This window comes from Equus przewalskii, chromosome 2 (genome assembly GCF_037783145.1).
Source record: "Equus przewalskii isolate Varuska chromosome 2, EquPr2, whole genome shotgun sequence".
Lineage (NCBI taxonomy): Eukaryota > Metazoa > Chordata > Mammalia > Perissodactyla > Equidae > Equus > Equus przewalskii.
Window position 1 is genome coordinate 56,293,683 of NC_091832.1, and position 20,933 is coordinate 56,314,615.

General features: G+C 49.7%; 1 protein-coding gene across 18 annotated transcripts in view; it reads left to right on the forward strand.

Moving 5' to 3' along the window:
• Positions 1–20,933, forward strand: part of PTK2B (protein tyrosine kinase 2 beta) — a 123,402-nt gene that overhangs the window by 33,138 nt on the left and 69,331 nt on the right. The window contains exon 1 of one of the 18 annotated variants that reach the window (XM_070611322.1): positions 1,013–1,323. The exons of the other annotated variants lie outside the window; for them this stretch is intronic. The gene's annotated coding sequence lies outside the window, so the exon portion shown is untranslated. Of the gene's footprint in view, positions 1–1,012; positions 1,324–20,933 lie in introns of those variants that run through there. 18 annotated transcript variants of the gene reach the window in all.

Below are 20,933 nucleotides of genomic sequence, written 5' to 3' on the forward strand. Positions count from 1 at the left end.
CGGAGGCCCTGGTCTCCCTTTGGAGCTTCCTTTTATGGACACAGATTGCTGACTGACCCTGGCAGGCCTGTTCCACTCCAGGTCTGGCCCCAACCTCCTATCGTTCTGCTGACCTAGGTCATAACCTGAAGGCAGGGTTGAAAAGTGAAGCCTGTGGCAGTGCCAGCACCCTGTGCCTCCCGGGGCCTCGTCTCCCTCCCCTTCCTGCCCTCCTGGCCAACCTGTTCTCCCCTTTCCACTTCCTGGGTGTGATTCACCCAGCCAGAGGCTCCCTCTCAGCGCGGCAGGTATGTGTCATTTCCTTCTGCTGGCGAGACCCAGGCTCTCAGTGTCCTCTGGCCCCTGTGACTGGGCTAGTCTGATTGAAAAGCCTTGAAGAGTTAGACTCCTAAGCCTGCAGCAGCAGCCTGGTGGGAATTTGCTGTTGGGGTGAATTTTTCACCTGTGGGAGGCTTTCTATGTTTCCCCTGAGAGATGTTTGGGAGAAAAAGGGGACTGGGACAGTCTGTTTCATCCTGTTCTCTGCCACTCGGTCACTACCCATCCCTCCTTTCCTGGCATCTTTGGCAAACCAGCACCCCCACCCCCACTGCCACCCCCTAGAACTGTGGGGCTTTCTCCTCAACTTACCCCACCAGGACTTCCCGGGGACCCTTTGGCCTTGTAGGCAACCCGTTTGTAGCAGCCCACCGCGCACTGAGGAGGCTAGCAGGGTGATCAGAGGCCTGTGGTTGGACAGGGGGACCCAGCCTCACACTGGGTCCCATCATTGGCCGTCTTAGTGCTTCTCTCTCAGAGGAGCTCTGTCAGAGCAGAGTGGGAGTGAACGTGCAGGTGAAGAGCCGTTCCCACGTGAAATCTAGAACCACTTGGTGGGAAGTGCAATAAGTGCTGGCATGTCACCGCTCTGCCAGCATTGTCCCACTTCTTTGTGGCAAGGACTACACACGATGCCCACGTGGCCAGAGTTGGCTGGGATATCGGCTCCTGAGTCAGGTCTGCCTAGGGCAGCAGCCTCTCCTGCTCTGCTCACGGTGGAAAATGGGTAAAAGCACAGGGTGCCCCATTGACCCTGGGAGAATCCCCCTCTTGGGGTAGGGACTAGGATACAGGCCAGCTCATTCTATCAGGCCATGGCGCTTCTGTGGTCTTGGACTCAGTCCTGGGAGCGCCATCTTGAACTAGTGGGAAGAGCTTGCTGGAAGCATCTAGGGAGATGAAGGATCTGAAGCTCGAGTCTTGTGAGGACTATCTGAAGGACTTGAAGCACGTAGGCTGGAGAACACCCAGAGGAGCAGATGAGCTGTTTTCCAGGATGGAAAGGTCAGTAGGTGAACGTAAGACGTGTTTTGTTATGTGTGTGCCCAGAAGACAGACCCAGGAAGTTACAGAAAACTGTATTTGGGCTGAATGTAAAAGAAGGCTTTCTTATAATTACAGCTCTGAGCAATGGAACAGGCTGCTAAAATTTTGAGGTAGTGAGTTCCGTATCACTCAGAGAATTCAAGCAGAAGGTGGCCCAGAGGTAACTTCTGCGCTGCGCTGAAGTTTGGATGGCATGATCTCTGACAGCTCTTCCCTCTCTAAGCCTCTGTGAGTCTGATTTGGGTCTAACTCTGCCCTTTCTTCCAACTCCACAACGCTCCCGTAGCAAATCTCCATCTGTCTCATCACGGACCTCCTCCCCTGAGCAGGACAGAGGCACACAGTCTGGCCAGTGCCTGGGGTAGGCTGTGTGACGGCTCTTGGCAGAAGCCCCAGAAAGGTCAGCCACGTGCTGAGCTGGTACAGTCACTAAGCGTTTCTGTTACGTGTTTCTGTGAATTCTTTCTGGTTGTCTCACCCACCCCCAGTTCTGTGGGTCAAGATTACTCTCCTTCGTGCTGCAGATGAGGAAGTAAGGAAATACCCAGGCTACTGCAGGGCTAAGATTAGACCCAGAGCCTACCCTTCTGTCCCTGACGCCGCTTGCAGAGTGCCCCACGCTGTCCACACACCCTACATACATCCACGAGTTGAATTCTTACGGCAACTCTGAAACAGCTGCATTATCATCCAATTTTGCAGAGGAGGAAAGCAAGGCTCAGAAGAGTTGGAACTGTGTCTGCAACACAACTAGTAAGGGACAGAGCTATGCTGTTAGCTCCTGCTAGCACTAAAGGGCATCCCATGGGTGTGCAAGGAGAGGGCCCCACGCAGCTGCAGAGCATGTACCCTAGGGGATTGGGCCTGGGCCATTCAGTTCAACACTGCTGGGTAAATGATGGCCTACTCCATACATGCGAGGTCTGTGCTAAATGTCACTGGGGAAAAAGGTGTAGACAGTACTATTGCCAGCTTATGAGAAACCTGTGGTCCGAAGAGTGAGCATAGCATGTTCACAACAAGCAAGATGTACCAAATTGGGAGCAAGAGCTCATCTTATTGAGGGATGGAAAGGAAAGCTTCATGACAGAGATGGAAGCTGAAGTGGCCTTCCTGAAAAGGAACCTTAGAAAGGTACTTACTGGGGCATGAGAATGGGAGACATAGCATTTAGTGAGTGCCACAGGGACCAAACAGAATTGGGCCCATGAATTCTTGAGCTACTGTTAAGTAAGTGTGATTGATTTTCTCATTTTCTCTACCCACCCACGGATGGCCCAGCCCCAAACAGAACTTTCCATCCTCCTTCACTGGGCTACTAATTCCTGTGGATTCCACCTCAGACACCTCCCTTTATCTGTCCTTATTGTTACCTCCCATCCAGGGTAAGACTAATTCTTCTTGCCTAAATGGATGTGTCAGCCACCAACTTGCTGCCCCTAAGGTGTGTCCTTGCAGATCTGTCTTGTGCATAGCTGTCAGGTAGAGTCACCTCATGCACCTTGACACTTTGAATCCTTAGCGAGTCTTCACTTTCCGACAACCTTCCCCGCCCACCTCCTTTGTTTACAAACCTATCCTTCCTGGAAGGCCCAGCTCCCTTCCAGTCGGGTGAAGTTAACTCCTTTCCCTTTCGTTGCTCCCCCTTTGTAATTTGATCTGTGTCTGTCTTATAGCACTTTCCGCACTTTACCGTGTGGAATTAATGTGTGGACACATCTGTCTGCCCAACCTGGTTGTAAGTTCCTGCATCACACTTCGCCTTTGTGTTCTCTCTTCTGTCTGCCCACTTTGAGGGGGGGGGTACTTCGTGATGTTTGTTGAGTTGATTTTAATCATGGTCCCTGCCATCTGGCCCCAGGCTGAGGAGGGCAGAAGAACCCTGGGAAAGCGGCTGAGCACATAAGTTCACCTTGGTATAGCACAACACACATTTCCTATGGGAAGAGAAACAACTTGGTATGAACAGGGTCCTGCCAGAGCCCTGGCTGCTTTCCTCTACAGTGGGACAGCGTCCTGTGTGTTTCCTTGAGAGATGGTGTGATGGACCTAAGGAAGTAAGGGATAAATCTGCCATTTCCTAGCTCCAGGACATTGGGAGAGTTACCTTAACCTCTCTATGCCTCAGTTTCCCTGCATGTAACATGGCAGGAGAATAGTAGTACCCATCTCTTTGCTTTGTCTTGAGAATTAGTATTTGTAATTGGCACATTAAAAATACCCAAGATATGTCTATTGTTTTAAAGTCATTATTACTAATAACTCCACCTCCTAGAAAGCAAGGGGCACACATCTTAAAACCAGGAAGACTGGAGATGACCTAGTGATGGAGACGGTATGGCTAGTTGTTGGAAGTTTACCTTCCCATGAAAGTCCACAAAGCGGCCCCTTGGAGGGTTCAGTTCTGAGATGCGGTCATGAAGGCCTGTAGACTAGCAGTCCCAAGAGGAGGACCACAAACAATGCTATCACACCCTAGGTCTTTATAGTGTTTCCCCTTTGGCACTGCCCCAGAAACACGAGACCTCTGGTCATCAGCCCTGGCACCACCACCCTCATCTCTTTTTTTTTTTTTTTTAAAGATTTTATTATTTCCTTTTTCTCCCCAAAGCCCCCTGATACATAGTTGTATATTCTTCGTTGTGGGTTCTTCTAGTTGTGGCATGTGGGACGCTGCCTCAGCGTGGTCTGACGAGCAGTGCCATGTCCGCGCCCAGGATTCGAACCAACGAAACACTGGGCTGCCTGCATCAGAGCGCGCGAACTTAACCACTCGGCCACGGGGCCAGCCCCCACCCTCATCTCTTTTTACTCTGCCACATTCCAGATGTTCCGATGAAACTTCTCAGTTTCTTTTTCAAATAACACAGTGACCCACCTGAAATTCTACTTCCTGTGATTGACAGGAAATGTCAACCAAAAAGAGACAATCATGTCTAAGAACTTGAGGTTTAGGGTGACACAAGTCACAGCCTGGAAAATTTCAGGGGACTCCATCTCATCCTGATCCTAGAATTAGTTCAAACTCCCTAAGGACAGACGCCCCCGCAGGGCCTCCCACCTCCACAATCTCTCCTTCTGCTATGATCTGAATGTGTCCCCCACCCCAAATTCATGTGTTGAAACATAGCCCCCAAGGTGATGGTCTTAGGAGCTTGTGCCTCTGGAAGGTAATTAAGTCATAAGAGCAGAGCCCTCATGAATGGGATCAGTTCTCTTACAAAAGAGACCCCAGAGGGCACCCTTGCCTCTTCCACCATGTCAGGATACAATGAGAAATCTGCCACCTGGGAAAGGGCCCTCACCTGACCATGCTGGCACCCTGATCTCAGACTTCCAGGCTCCAGAACTGTGAGAAATGGAGGTCTGTTATTTATAAGCCACCCAGTCTGTGACGTTTTGTTACCGCTCCCCATTCGGGACTGAGACACCATCCCAGGTGTTTACCAGTGCACCTCACCTTCCCCCAGGAGGGGGCTGGCGACTTCTTTTAGGGCTTCAGACTAATTCCCACCCTTTCCGTTCCGGGCTCCAGAGATTTTACGTTAACCTAGTCTGTTTCATATGTAAACAGCACAGTCTTTCCAGGAAACATCCAGCTTCTAGATTTGGGCACCCAGGGTCTCGTGGTGGTAGGCCAGCCTTGGCCTAGTGAAGTTTAGGAAGTCTTGCAGCCGGCCAGATCAGGATCTGCCAAAACTCCCACAGAGTCCATTCCAGGCCAAGATCAGAGCCGGCATCCAGGAACGGCAGAGACCTCTGCCTCCTGCATCCCCCTCACTACCTAACTTCCCACTCCCAGGGAGACAGCTCCTGAGCAGGGCTCCTGTGCACATCAGACTTTGCAACGTGCAGATTGCTTGTGACTGAGCCTGCATCTCCGAGGGAGGCAGGAAGTCCCGTTTGAAACTTCCCAGCACATAGAACAGAGGCTGGGAGAGGACCCTGCCAGCTTGGGGCTCCAGCTCAAGTAGTCAGGGGATGTTGGTGTTTGTGGGTCTGTGTGTGTGGAAAGGAGAGGGTGCTGCAGGGTGAGGGTGGGGTGCAGAGGGGAGTGGTGAGTAGCAGCTGAGAAACAACATTGGATGGAGGCGGGGGAGGGGAGGAGGAGGCTGGACTCTGGCTTACCTGGCGTTTAATGCTCAGTTTGAAGAGGTAGAAGCTCCCTAAAAGCAGAGTCTCTAAAGTTCTGGAGAGATCTGGGCCTCTTCCACTTTTAGAGGCTCTCTGCATTCAGAAAGAAGACACATGAAAATAGGGCAACAAATATCGTGATGTATTTTAAGTGTTTACTTTCACCAATTAGCAGTTTTAAACACACGCTCACACAGTGACTGCATGAATGGACTCACTTGGAAATAATGAGAAGGGCCCTTTGTCCTGTGAAGCCTGACTGAGTGGCCCTCTTGGCTTTGGGAGTACCCCACCCTCTCTGAGAGACCCTCTAAGGGGCAAAGGGAAGCAGCTGGAGGGTCTGGCGTTCTGGGAAGTTAAACAAAAAGTCCAGAACATGGGTCCTGGAAGGGGCCTGGATCCACCTGGTTTTGCTGGCATGGTGAGAGACTAAACAAACCAGGCATGCGAGTGTCTGGGCTCGTCCAGGTATCCATTCCAGCCAGATATCCAGCTGGGCAGGCAGCAGGCTGAGGCCTCCAGGGAAGATCTTCTTTCCCCCTTGATCACCCTATATCCGTCCCCTGCAAGTGCAGTAGTTGTTGATCAGAAAACCCCTGTCAGGATCTCCTTGATTCCTCATCCAGAGCCGGGGACAAAAAAGGCCCCAGGGAACAGGACGTGGTGGAGTCAGGCCCAGGCTGGGCCGGTTTTGGGGATGGGACTGGCCTTCCTGGGGCCCAGACCACACTGCCCTTGTTACCAGTTCCAGGTAGCTGAGGACCATCCTTTCACTCTGCCACGGGTGTATGGACGACGGTCTGGTGCTCTTATCAGAGCTGACGCTCGTGTTGGGTTGTTTCCGAGGAAGGTAAGGGAGCAGAACAGCTCTTTCCTGAAACTACTGACCTCTCTGCTTCCCTTCCACTGACAAGGACTCTCTCCTTGACCAAACTTCAGTCAAGCTCCCTTGAGCCCTCTTCTCAACTAGGCCTCATCCTTGGCCTGCCAAGAATCCCTCCACCCTTGATACCTAACCAAGTTCCTCTTAGTAATTGTCCACCCACCGACTCCCTCACCTGCCTGGGGGCTGTAAACGCCCAGCTGCCCCTCTTGTCTCTGAAGATGAGTTCAATCTCTCTCCCCTATTGCAACAGTCTTAAGTCGAGTCTTCCTTGCCTCTTTAACTCCATCTGGTGCATTTATCTTTGCATCTGCACGCACACACACACACTCTTAGCACAGCACCCTTAAACTCGCTGGTTCTATCGGGTTGTCTCATTATCTCTCCTGCAGTCAGAAAAGCTGCTTGGAAATGATATTCAGGTCTGGGGAGAAGAGAACCATCTGTCACACCCGGCTGTGGGACCCCCTGTCAGAGAGGGGCTGACCACTCTCATGGGGACCTGCCCTCAACTGCAGGGCCATGTTCTGCTCTGTTATTGGTCAGCTTCGTCCCCTGGAGACTCTGGAAAGAACCACTACTGTCTTCGGCCTCGAGGAAGGAGCAGGGAGAACAGGCACAGAGAGCGTGGAAAGAGCAGCTAGGAGTGTCTCCCTTCCAGGCTCTGCTCTGCTCCCATCCCCTGAAAAGGGCTGTTCTAACCTTGGTCCCCGCAGAAGCATTCTCTGTCATTAGAGGCGTTTCTCAGCATATCTATTTTGGAGCTGCAGCTGGTTGCTTCTCAGAATAAACAGAGCTGTGATACTGGGATAAAAGAAGAAAAGAATATCATCTCCTCTTTATGCGTGCCCTCTTCCCAGTGTTTTCCAACCTCCACTTCCCTCTTCTTAAAGGCCTGCCCTAAGACCCCTTCCACCTCACTCACTGCCAAGTAGCTCTCCTTGTGCCATCTTATACAGGACCCCCTCCCAGTCACGTATGGGCCCCTGCTATGGCCAGGCCCTGTGCTAGGCTTGGGGCCCCCAGGACGTGCAAAGAGCTCAATGTCAAGTGGCACAGGAGTTCATATGTTAAGGACTTAAAGCCAAAGAATGTACGAGCTGGTCCAGCCCCTCGTGCTTAGATGAAGCCACTGCGGTCCCGCTGGGGATGTGCCGCTCTCAGGCTCTCGGAGCTCCTGGGAGTTACAAAGGGGCCCTAACACCCTAACTGTGCAGTTTTCCTCATAACTCACTGTGTCGTCATCAGAATGGCTGTGTTGTGCTGAAATCATTGCAATGCGGGCTTGATGCTACAGGAACAGAAAGAGAAATTAAACTATTGTTCGTTTTGGACAAAGCGGATATTGGGCACCCAGTGTATTTGTGGACTGAAATGGCTGCCATGAGGGAGCAAGGCAATCAGGGGTCTTTCTGGTTGCCTGGAGGTGGGAGGGTCTGGTCAGTAAGGAGCAAATGAAGAGACTTGTGTGTGTGGCTACATTGGAGACCAGGTTATTAATCATCCCTTGTTGTGCCTTCTCTTCCAAGTGGGTCTGGGCGTGCATCCATGATGGTGTAAGCCTCTCCCCTCTGTTTGGGTCTGTCTGGAGCCCTTCCTTCACGGCCCTTGCCCTTTGCCCTCTCCCACCCCTCTTCTGTGCTTGCTGTGTTTCCCCTTTGGTGAGCTTTACTTAACTCCACTCACCGTCAGTCCTTTATCTGCTGGCCTGCTGTGTGGCTTGATGCACATGGGGCTGCAGAGGCAGAATGTAAGGATGTGGTAGTTTCTGGAAACTGTGCACATGTCCTCAAAACCATCTTCTCACCCAGGGTTAAGAGCGGTCAGCCTCCCTCCACTTGCTTTGTGGTCTGGCCTTGTAGCCTGGAGGTTGGTCCAGCCGGTCTCCTCTGGTACCTGAAGCAGCTCTGAGAAAAGAGTTAGCCAAGACCCTTTCAGTGGGTTTCCTCTCTTGCTTTTGTCTTATTTGTAAAGATGAAGCTGTGGTTAGACTCTCAATTAGACTTTAGAAACCTCAGTGGAAGGCTTGGTAGCAGAGCTGTCGGTGTGGTGGGTGCGGGTGCTGAGGTGGGAAGGGGCCACACTCCGGGCACTCCCACTAGCAGAGAGAGTCGTAGGTGTGATGTCCAGGTGGAGCACTGGATGGGCCTGGCCATTCCGTGTACACCGGGAGGGGCAGAGGGGCAGGAATGTGGGTTTTGATCTCAAAAAAACTTGGGAGTCTGCTCAGCTCCACCATTTCTTAGCCCTGTGACCTTGGGCTGGGTATTTAGTGTCTCTGAGATTCCGTTTCTTCATCCGTTATATGAGGATATTAAGAGTTTCTATTTTAAACAACAATTCATTCCTTAATTCCATGTGTAATTTATTCAGTGCCTCCTTGCCAAGCGCTCGTCCAGGTGTGAGCGTACAGTGGTAGGAAGGACTCACACGGCCCTCTCCTCCCCGGATGCTCACGTGTTCTGATAAGGGGACAGGGTGTTAGATAAGAAGGTGTGTGTGTGTGTGTGTCTATTACTTAATGCCATGACTGACACACAAAAAGTGCTTGATAAATGATAGTTGTTATTGGTATTATATTTATTCAGCAATAGAAATACAGTCTAAAAGTTCAGGTAGAGAACCAGAAAAGGTGTTTTTGTTGGATAAAATATAAAGCTTCTTCCTTAGATTTAGAGCTCTCTTCTGGTTAAGGAGAGAGTATTGTCAGGATTTCCCAGAGAAACAGAGCCAATAGGAGATATATATACATACACACAGACATGCACAGACACACGCACACGTATCCTATAAATATGCATATATATCCTATATATATGATGCATATATATGTGCGTGTGCATATATTTACATGTATATGTATATATATAAAGAGATTTATTGTAAGAAATTGGCTCACATGATTATGGAAGTTGACAACTCCCAAGATCTGTGATGGCAAGCTGGGGACCAAGGAAAGCCACTGGTGAAGTTCCAGGACAAAACCTAGCAGGCTCAAGACTCAGGAAGAGCTGATGTTTCAGTTGAGTTCCAAAGTCAGGAAAAAGCCAATGCCCCACTTCCAAGTCCATCAGGCAAAAAGAACTTGCTTGTATTTAGGGGAAGGTCAGCCTTTTGTTCTATTCAGACCTTCATCTGATTGGACGTGGCCCACCCACATTAGGAAGGGCAATCTGCTTTACTCAGTCTACTGATGTAGATGTTAATCTCATCCAAAAACACCCTTATAGAAACACCCAGTATAATCTTTGACCAAATAACTGGGCACCCTGTGGCCCAGTCAAGTTGACACATAAAATTAACCTGCACAGAGAGCCATGGCTGGAGGATGCTGTAGCTGAGAAGGCCGCTGGGGAGGAGCTGAGTGACCACCCTGTCCTGAAGGGAAGAGGACCCCAGCTGGAGTTGGGACAGGATGCAAACTGGTTGTCCTGGGCCTCGGTCCAATCCACAGACATGTTTTTGTTAGTTTACATTATGTTTTGTAAATTTATGCCAACATTTCAAAATTAAAGAGTTCACATTAAAAATCTGAATTTCCAGCTCCTCATGAAAAACTGGAAGAAGCAGGCACGTGAAGGTCAGGCATCCGTTCTCACCTGGCAGCCACCAGCTGAGGGGCCACGGGTGGGGGTGGGAAAACTCCATCCCCTCCTCCAGCGGGGGTTAGCCAAGCCGTCCAGAGAGAGTTGGCCTTGGGCGAGTGTCTGGGAGAGGCCCAGCACCTCCATGTAGCTACCATGTTTTGTAAGTTTGTACCAAGTTAAAATTCAAGATTTATTTATTATTAAATATTAATTATTATCAATTATTAAGAGGAACATTTGAAATCTCATGAAAAATGAGAAGTGATGTCATGAAGGTCAGGCATGTTTTTAGGTCAGAGTGGCTTCTCCTTCAAACTGAGCCTCAGAGATGGGCCTTGGGATGGAATCTTCTAGAGTTATAGAATCATGAAAAACATGACTCTCGACTTCTGAGGCACAATGAAGGAACCGGGGGTGTTGAGATGGGAGAAGAAATGCCTCAAGGGAGCTGAGAGCTACTTTTAAATAGCTAAAGGGATGTCATACTGAAGTGGGATTAAACCAATTCTGAATGTCCCTAGAGAACAGGAGTCCAACCAGGGACGACAGCTGTGAGAAGGCAAGTTTGTGGTGAGCATAATGCAGACTTTTCCAGCAACGAGAGCTCCTTGGAAGTAGAAAGGCCCAGTGCACAAGGCAATAGAACCCCATGGCTGAGGGGGCAGCCGGGCCACAGAGGGGACTCGATTGCCAGACTGGGGGTTGACTGGATCGGGGCTCCCACACCTTCTTCGTGGGTGGTGCTTGTAGACAGCGAGAATGTTTGTATGGCACACAGGAGGTAGGCTGGAGGAGATTGAACCCCAAAAGGGGTTGCACACAGTCCCAGAGGTTCAGGCCATGGCAGGCCTGTTTTGAGGGACCCAGGATGTGTTTTAAGCAGGTATGGTAAGACTTGCAGATACAGAGATGACTTTTGAAGGAAGTTCATACTCACAGGTCCCTAGAAAAGGAGGCAGAGCCCACCACACAGGGGGGCGAAGCCCCAGGGGGGCTCAGGAGGCAGAGGGAGAAGGGAAAATGTGGGCAAGAGTCTTTACTGTGGTTCCCTTGCGAAGGAATAGGTGAGGCAAGGTGAGCAGGTTTAGGGTGGGGTAATCTGAGCAATTTCGGTGGGCTCTGGCCCACGGGGCCTGTCCCCAGTTGTCTGGTTCCTGGGCCTGGGGTGATTAGAGCAGGGTATAGTGGCCAAGAGTGTGAAAGCCAATAAACGAGGTGATTAGGGGTGGGGCTGGGGATTGACTGATTTGCATATGAGAGGCAGGCTCTCAAGAATTGGCCTACACAGGAGGAGCAGACCCTCCAGGGTCAACGAGGCCCCAGAGGTCAAAGCACCAAATATAGAAACTGGAAAACATGGTTGTTGCAAGGCCCTGCCCACCTGCCCCAAGGGGATCCGTTTGTCCAGGAGAACACTGGACAAGGTGATGTCTCTGTGTTCTTGCTGCCCTGAGATTCTGTCGTCAGATAGCACATCTGAGCTGGGAGTGACCCCAGAGTGCAGCCTCACTCTGTCTTTGTACAGAGAGGACCCAGGCCTGCAGGGGTGAATCCACTTGGTCAGAGTCTCAGGGTTAGTTGCAGAGCAGGGCCTTTCGGCCTTGCAGTGCGGTTGGAAGGGGCTGGAGCGAGCAGCTCGCAGTCTTCATCCACGAGAGTCCATGATAGGATCACATGGATGGGAACATACCCTTAGCCTGCAGCATCTGGGGTTCCCAGGCCAGTAGGAATACTGGTCAGAAGTGCAGTCTCTGCCAGGACAGTGAGGCTCTGAGTCCCCCTACCCTGCCCGGGACGCCCAAGGAAGACCTGGAGCCCGGGTCTGAGAGCCGGATGCAGCCTGGGTCCCAGCTTTGTTTGTCCTGCAGCAAATGTCTGACTTGGGCAGCTCAGCTCCCTCCCTTGCAGCAGGCTTATCAATGGTGATCCAGTCATTCCCACTAAAATGAAGATTCCTATTCCTTTGCCCCACCCACTCGTTCTGACGGATAAATCTATAGTAGGCCACCTGTATTTGCAACGGTCTCCCCCTGAGGAGCACCCAGGTTTTGGAAACCACCAGACTGATTGATCTCCGAGACCCGCTCTGACTCTAAATCCTACAGTGTTCTGATCACCCGGGCCAGTCTGTGGGTGCATGATTAGCAGCGCACTACAGAGGCTGTGGAGGACTACAGAGCTGAAAGGACGTCTTAAGCTCACAGCTATAGGTAGGGAAGGGGTGCAACCGGAACCCAGGTGTCCTGCCTGGGTTAGTCTGCTGGAGCTGCCATGACAGGACCTCACAGACTGGGAGGTGTAAACGTCACACTCTTCTTTCTCACAGTGCTGGAGGCTGAAGTCCAAGATCAAGGTGTCCACAGGGTTGGTTTCTTCTGAGGCCTCTTTTTTGCTTGCAGACAGCTATCTTCTCTCTGCGTCCTCACATGGTCTTTTCTCTGCATGGAGCTGGTATCTCTCTGAGTGTCCAAATTTCCTCTTCTTATAAGGACATGGGTCAGATTGGATTGGAGCCCATCCTAACAGCCTCGTTTTACCTTAATCACCTTTTTAAAGACGCTATCTCCAAATGCAGTCACATTCTGAGGTCCTGCAGGTTAGCGCTTCAACACAGGAACCCTGCCTCCTGGGGCCTCTCCCATTGTGGACCTCTTCTCCCTGCCTCACTTCAGTTATGCACTTAGCCCTGCTCCCCAGCTTTGGAGAGCCCAGCTGCATATAATAAGTGCATTGTGTCCATCCACGTCTGGTTCAGTATTCTGCCCATACAACCTGTTTGTTCCCAGAAGGGCCTGGACCACAGCGGCATGAAGGGCAGCCTGTGTTCTGGGTTCTTTATTCCCCTCACCTGGCACACAGCCATGTAGAATTAGGCACTTGACAAATGATGGTAATGGTGATGACGATGTCGACAGCCAAGAATAGAACCCAGGAGTGGGAGGTGAGTTTCCTCATCTGGTGCTGTGGGGACGAAGCGGGGTGTGATGGCCACGTCAGCTCAATGATGAGCAGGGGCCAGAGTTCACAGTGGATGGAGCATCCAATAGGAGCCACATCCATGACTGCAAGGCTGTGGGAGAAGGTCCAGGGATATATGACCCAAAGCCCATATGCAGCTCTCAGATCCTGAGAACCGAAAACTACACCCTGAGAGCTGGCAGCTTCAGGACAGGCTCAGGTCAGGCAAGTCTAGGTGGGTGCTGGGAGGCTGGAGCACCTTCCCAGGGCCTCTGCTGGGAGGCTGAGTAGCCTCTGGAAGCATCTGGTTGCCATCTTTTCTGTCAACATAGCTCGTCCGAACTGATTTCTATGGGCTTTGTGAGGTGAGCATGAAAATGTGTGTGAGCAGCGGGTGATCCTGGTCTGGAATGATCTGTGAACCCCCTCTACCCCAAACCCTCCTGTTTCTAGTCCTGTGTTTAGGACAAGGACTAGCTGGGCAAAGCAGAGGTGAGGGGGGCTCGGTTCATGCCTGGCATCTCCCAAGGCATCTGCCAGTAAGTTGTAGAAAAACTTTACGCAACACAGGGAAGGCCTCTCTGGAACTGAAAATGGTTCAAAAATGGAACGAATGAGTTGTCTTTGACAAGAATGAGTCCCTGTCATTGGCATGTTTGTGTAGACACTTGAAGGAACCAGAAGATCACGAACGATTTGTGATCATGACCAACACTTGCGGTTGTGGATGTGGCTTTTCACAAGTGCCTTTATATACATTGTTTTCGCTAACCTTCACACCGGTTCTCAGGAGGACGGTGTCAACATACCGAGCTTTTGTGGGTGAGTACCCTAAGGTTCAGGGAGGTAACAGGATTTGTCCCACTGAGTTGCCTGGGCCAGGATAGGCCTCCAAAGGTGGTTTCTTCCATGCCCAGTGTGATAGAAGCTTTCCTCTCCTGGAAGGCCTCATTTACCCTTTCCCCTTTCTGCCTCTTGCCGATTGTGGGTCTTAACCCTTTCTGAGCCAGTGTTCCCTCCCCTGTAAGGGGCCACCACCGCCTCCAGAGAGAGGAGGAAGTTGAAAGGGCAAATGCTTTGCGAACTGTCGCTTGCTACTGCCTTTGTGAGGGGGGAATGGTCTACTTTAGGCTGCCATTAAAATGCGGACTCATTTTCTGGGCAGGCAAGCACGTTGGCCCAGCTGGAAGAAGCCTCTCCCAGAAGGCAGTTTACAGTGGTAGGGAGAGGTAAAGACCAGAGAGGTGTTGGATGCAGATGCAGAAGGTCAGAGGCCTCTTCCTCCTCTGTTTAACTCTGTACCTGGGTGGCGTCGTCTTCACAGTCACTCCATAAGGGATCACCTGGCCTCTAGCACTCACAAGGGGATCTGCTTAGGGTAAGATGGGCTTCTGACAAAGACTTGGGTCCTTCAGTACTGTGCTTGTGCCCCATCAAAGGATCTCTGCTCTGTTCCTCACAATCAAGGTTTCAGCTTTGCGTCTCTGGGAAAGTCACTTGATACCTCTGACCTCAGTTTCCTCTTCTGTAAAACAAAGGAGCTAAAAACAGATCCTTTATAAGTCTCTTCAGTGGTTCTCACCACCAATGAGTTTATCTTCCTCATTGTTATGTTTTCTCCCTTATCAATATCCCAAATCATTCTTTTCCTTCCTTCCTAACAACTTTCCTGGCCCTCACATTTTTTTCTCGGCGCTCTCATTTCTCCTCGATGACCCAGGGTCTCTCCTTGTGGCTAATGATTTTAGCTCCCAGAGTTTTAGATCCAAGAGGGCACTTTGGGAAGCAGCCAATGTCGACCAGCAGCTTTAACGTGGAATTCAGGACCCCTGAAAGGTGTTTTGGGGGGGTTCTGCAAACACTGAAGCACTTCTAGCCAAACAATGATGAATTAAACCCTCAGGAACCAGGCTACCACTTGTAACAGTTTGAAACATTCGTGCTCAAGACTTTGTTGGAAGCACATTCCTCTTACTTAATCCACTCACTTCTTAGATGAGAAAACAGAGGTCCCCACAAGTCGAGTGACTCGGCCAACTTCTGTAAGTATCTTCCTGGCAGTTGAATGTGATTCAAAAGAATTTAAATGCTACAGCTTTTGCGTGTGTACATAAGGTAACCAGAAAATTCTGTCAACACAAAGAGAAAAGGAATAGAACTGGGTTCCCCAGCAGACTCCTGAGGAGCTGGAGTGAACACAGGCTGGCACTGCGCTCCCACCCCTTCCTGCTTGCTCCTGGCCTGCCCCGTGGTGGAGGGAGGACCCCAGCGTGGTGGAGGGAGGACCCCAGCGCACGGTTCCCTTAGCCTCTCCTCTGTCGCAGGCACTTTCCGCTTCGCGCTCTCCCTCCTGCCTCGTGTCTGAGGCGAAGCTGTGGAGAAGTGGCTTGCTGTTCTTTTTTCTGACTTCCTGTGTGCTTCGGAAACCTCAGTGAAAGAAGAGAGAAAGGAAGAAAGGGCTGAGGACCGTTACGCCAAACCTAGACTTACATCCGACATGGGGGGTGCGGGACTCAGGGTCTTTGTGGAACTAGAGCCGGGATTGGGACTCCCCCAGCCCCTCCTTGGCTGCTGGGGCATGGTCGTGCCGGGCCGGCAGTAGGTAGTGGAGTCTCATTATTTTCAGGCTTGGGTCAGATGTGTCTAGAGAGGTAGCCAAAGTGGCCCTTGAGAAGTATTTATCATTGAAACCAAACCAGTTAAAGGGAAAACTTAGTTACCTCCCACCTACAACGGTTGTCGTTTCTCTCTGTCTCCTTCTCTTCCGCTTATGACCCAGTTGTACCCATGGGAGCATATTTGTGTAGAGCCCGTGCATGCAATCTTTGGCGTTCCTCTATTTCTTTAATTGCATGTGCCTAAGTAGCCTCCTTACCAATTGCCTTTTAGGACAGACAGCAATTAATTTATGCGTGAAGCTCCTGACCTGGGAGAGAAGGACGGAGCTGTGGGGAAATACCATGCTTTTCTCGGTTTTCTTTCTTTCTTTTTTTTTTTTTTTTTTTTTTTGCTGGCACATCGCTGAGCTTTCTGCCCATCAGCTCCCATTCTCAGGGCTCCTGCTCAAATCACGACCCACAGGGGCCCTTCAGGGTCAGCTCTCTCCTGGCCTGGCCGCCTGCCTCTGAGTTTGTGCATCTGACTTGGGGTTCACGAGACCTTTTCCTTCTGTGGCTCTTTTAAAAGGATTGCAGTAGTTTCGCTACCTTTCAGGCTCAGGGAATTTGGGGTTGGGTTTTCCCTTTGTATCTTATTTTGTTTTTGTTTGATTTTGAGTAGTGGTTGGGGAGATTGTAAGAGAAAAGCTGTAAGCTGGGGAATTTCTTGCCACTGAACTCAGGGTTTCCCTACCTTGGAACCACTGTGGCCGGAGTTCTAAAAGACAAGAGTTCCCCTAAACTTTCTGAGCTCTGAATAACTGAAACCAGCTGTTTCTTCTCTTTCTATCTGTTTCCCAATAATAGGCTTGGGTAACAAGAAATTAAAACAGAAACCACTACTGCGCTCTGAAATAAGAGGCTCAGAGACACCCAGGAAGGTCCTGCATTTAAGAATCTTAGCTCACTGAGACCAGTCGCTACTCCACGTGTTTGTTGAACGCTGCCCTGGGAGTGGGGGGCCTGCAGCCTGGGAGTGGGGGGCCTGGGTTCCCACCAAGGGTCCTCGTGTTTTTGTCTCTCTGAAATTCAGTTCTCACCAGTGAGACAGGGCTCCATCCTCACTGGGCATGTATCAGAATCATCTGGGATGTTATTAAAAAATACGGATGGGGGCCGGCCCAGTGGTGTAGTGGTTAGGTTCACACGCTCTGCTTCCGCAGCCCCAGGGTTCACGGGTTCAGATCCCAGGCATGGACATACACACCACTCATCAGGCCATGCTGTGGCGGCATCTCTCATACAAAGTAGAGGAAGATGGGCACAGATGTTAACTCAGTGACAATCTTCCTCACAGAGAAAAAAAGATGGCTGGGCCCCAGCCCCAGAGGTCTCCATTCATTAGGACAGAAGCAAAGCTTGGGAAATACACATACACATATACATACATATATATTGTTGGAGAAATATTATTTAGACAGTTGTTAAAGAAAAGTAAGACAGACTTTATTCGAGGGGACTACTACAATGGGGCTTTTCCATAGGGGAAAGAAATTGAAATAAAACAAGGAAAAGTGGGAATTTATAGCCAAGGAGCAGGGTGAGGGTCAGTAGATGGAAGGGTAGGGTAATTTTTTTTAAGTTGACATAAGAGGATTCTTGCTGAAGGTGGGCCAGGGTGATCAGACATCACCTAAGGGATGGGCGGGGGTAGAGAGGCGTGAGAAATTTGATCAGAGGGAATCAGCTACAGAAGGTGGGGAATTCTGGCTAAACCCACTTAGCAGGATTCTTGCTAAAGCTGGACTCTACATGGACAGAGATGGAAGCCAAAGTTCAGGCCTGGTTGAGCGAGGCCTCAGAGCAGCCTGCCTGAGGTTGGGTCAAGAAGAAAATCTGTGTCAATATACGTAGTGGCACGTGTGCATATAGCAGGGTGAAGAAGCCACGGGACCAAGTGCTGTTTGAGGTTATATTTCAGGTCCACTGGTCCACTCTTCTCCCCATTAGAAACCAGAGCCCCGAAGGACATCACGCTGGGGGTGTCCACGGGCCGAGGCCTCCTTCACGGGCAGTCCCAGACTCTAGATTACAGCAGGCTGTGGCGGTTAGGTGCCCACCCCTGGGTCCCTCTGGACTCCATCACAGTTCTGCTCTCCTCTTGCCGTATGACCTTCAGGAAGTCACTTGGCTCAGCCTCTGTTGCCTCATGCACGAGATGGGTGATAACAGTGCCCACGTTTTAGGTTTGTGATTGGGATAGAACAGGCTCATCATGCGTGTGAAGTGCTGGCCCAGGGTAGGTCAAGGACAGTCCTCTGTGTTAACTGCTCTTAGTTCTCAGAAATGCCACGGGCATGCAGGGATGAAGGGAGGAGGAGGTCTAGGGCTGGAGAGGGAGTCATGGTCACAGTGTGAAAGCCCCCGTGGCGTTGCTGGATGCTCTGGTCTCTTGGACAACTGTCTGGAGTGGAGGACAGCTTCCTGCAGTCTGGGGTTCTCGTGGCAGATTCGGTTCAGATCTGTCTCACCCTAGTTCACCCCGAATCTTGATTTTGGATGGGATCCCGGAACCTAGATTTCAGGAGCCTATTTGCTCTCTAGTCTAACTTTGGGATGAGAGATTGGCCACGCTCTAGGCCATGTGGAGAATACCAAAGTAAGACTGTGTCAGAGAAGGAGCTTGGGGTAGACAACAGACGGGGGCCGGCTTCTAACCTTGTGGAAGCCACGTATTTTCTTAATATATTTAACCAATATAACAGTAAAAGAACTTGAGGTTTTTTTTTTTTTTTGAGTAAGACTGGCCCTGAGCTAACATCTGTGCCCATCTTCCTCTACTTTATATGTGAGACGCCTGCCACAGCATGGCTTGATGAGCAGTGTGTAGGTCTGCACCTGGGATCCGAACCAGCGAACCCTGGGCTGCCGAAGAGGGGCACGCAAACTTAACTGCTACACCACCAGAAAGGCCCCAAGAGATCTTTAAACCTTATGTAATTCTAAATGTAGATGCCTTTTTATGTAGTTCTAATCAGTATGCAAACTCCATTCCCTGTCGCTTAACAATTTTTGTATAAATATTTTCATATATTACCACTGCTTATATTTTTGTCATGTTTATTATTAATATTGCTTAAATTCCCCCTGAGCATTTCCTGAGCAATTTTTTCTGATTTCACTGTCTCATTCTCATAAATAGTACAGCTACAAACATCTTTGTCCCTATGACCCGTGCCCCGGCTTTCGATATGTGGAGCACATCTCTCAGAATTGAGTGACCAGGTCAATACTTGAGAGCTGTTTTACGTTTAACGAGCTTGCTCTTCAGAAAGCCAGTTCTGAATCAACTGACAGTGGTACCAGTTTCATTTCAAGCCCATGAACATAAGATTTTATTATTTTTCTCTGTATCTTGGCTTGTTTAATAGGCTTGTAGGGAGACCTCAAAGTTGTTTTCATTAGCGTTTTTAACTGCGGAGGATTTTTCCATCTATTTTTAATTTTCCCAAGTCTTTTCACACACAGGTGGCATCCGGTTTGCTTGACGGGGCATCTAAATTGCTGGTTTATCCAATTCACATTAAAATAAAAGCTGATTGCTGCCATGTACAGATGGGGGGCATCGTCATGTTTAATGGTTTTGGTATCTGTTTACATAAAGCAAGTTTGTAGTGTATACTGGGTCAGCAAAGGGTACCAGATCGGGGGTTGGCAGGCAGAGAAAGCTGTTCGAGAAGATATTCTAGTTGTTTTCGAGGTGGTGATACATGATGGGGATAACACCTGTCCTGTTAGACCTGGGTTTGTGTTTTCTGGTTGAAAAAAAAGGTACTTGAGTTTTCTTTTCATTGTCAGTTTTTCCTCTGTTTATTAAATGTATCATAAAAAATAATAAAATTCTCTGTCACCATCATTATTATACATATTACTATATCAAAAGGCCGGTATTCCTTTCTGTGCTGCGTGGCTAGAAACTGATAGGCTTACGTGTAAGTTTTTGTTTGAGCAGATTTCTAGGGGCCACATCAGAAAAGCAGTGTTCATCTGAGCTATCCCCATAGGCGCAGAGATATCCCTGATGTGTGGAGACAAAGCACAGAGCGGTGGGCTCACCGATGGGACTTGGCTGTAGGCTGTGTTTGCTGAGTTAAGATGGGAAATCTGAGTTCTGGTCCTGCCTCTGCCACTTAGGAAAGGTGACCCTGGGCAAGCTGCTCCGTCACTTTTCCTCATCCTCCAAATGGGAGTGAAATCTGCCTTGGGAGATAGAAGCAAGATGGCAAGGCTGCAAACACTCTAGAAAGGGATGCATGGAGTGTGGTCTGCAAATGCAAAGACCTTCTTCCCTTCTGTCTGTCTGCTGCACTGTTTTTTTTAACCTTTTCTTGGATGAAAGAGTTGGGTCCATCTTTTGCCCTGCAGCCCTCCAACCGTTTGAAACCAGCAATCCTGTCCTCACTTTCCAGGACTCCCCTCTCCCTTTAATTTTTGGGGCTTGTGTCATGTGACAGTGTCCCCAAGCTTCCAGGTCCTCACCCTAGACAGTAGCCTCTTAAACCGTGGGGCCCCTGGGCTGGCAGTGCCATAGAGATGGCCACATCTATACAGAGCCCTGAAGAAAATCACCACCCCTATTTTAGGGAATTTCGAGTAACTCTAGCACTGCGTTAACTTCTTTGATAGTCATATCATAGTGACTAACCGTGAGTTCACAGTTAGCTTAAACCCCATTTTTTTAATCCATCCTGTTGCTAAACAGCATTTTCCTCGTCCTAGACTGGGGAAGATTTTTTTCTAAATCTGTGTGAAGAACTTCACGTTTATCCCATTTCACCAGTTGCATTTTGTTGCACTTGGCGTGTCTTGCCAGCCCGTGCAGATTTTGAAGGTCCTTCATGGTCTGCAATTAAAGTCACAGTCTCCCCCAATCGCACGCTCAACCTGGTGCTTCTTGTCTGATAACCACAAACTCCTTAATGCCGAGTTAAAGGGTATGGACAAGGGCCAATTAAAACAGCAGTTGGTCTTCAGGTTAATATGGACGCTTGATCAGCAGTTATTAGGAGAAATCATTTGACCAATTATGAATTTAGCTGCTTGTCATCTGGCCTCCTCATTAACCTCTCAAGAAAATGGGGAAGAACTCAAAACCCCCAATAAAGCATTGATTCATCATGGTACCAAATTTCCCTGCTCAACCACCAACTGTGCAATGCATTCAGAGAGGGAAATGAGATTTGCTGGAGTTGAAGGCTGGGAGAGAAGGAAAAGGCTGAGGTCATGACTCAAAGTGGAGAAGTTGGAGAAGAATTTAGATTGGGGTTAAAGATGACAAAGAGTGTGGTTTTGAAAATTACAAATGGAAGCATTTACCCCAGAGAAGTTGGCAGGTGCTACAAATCACGG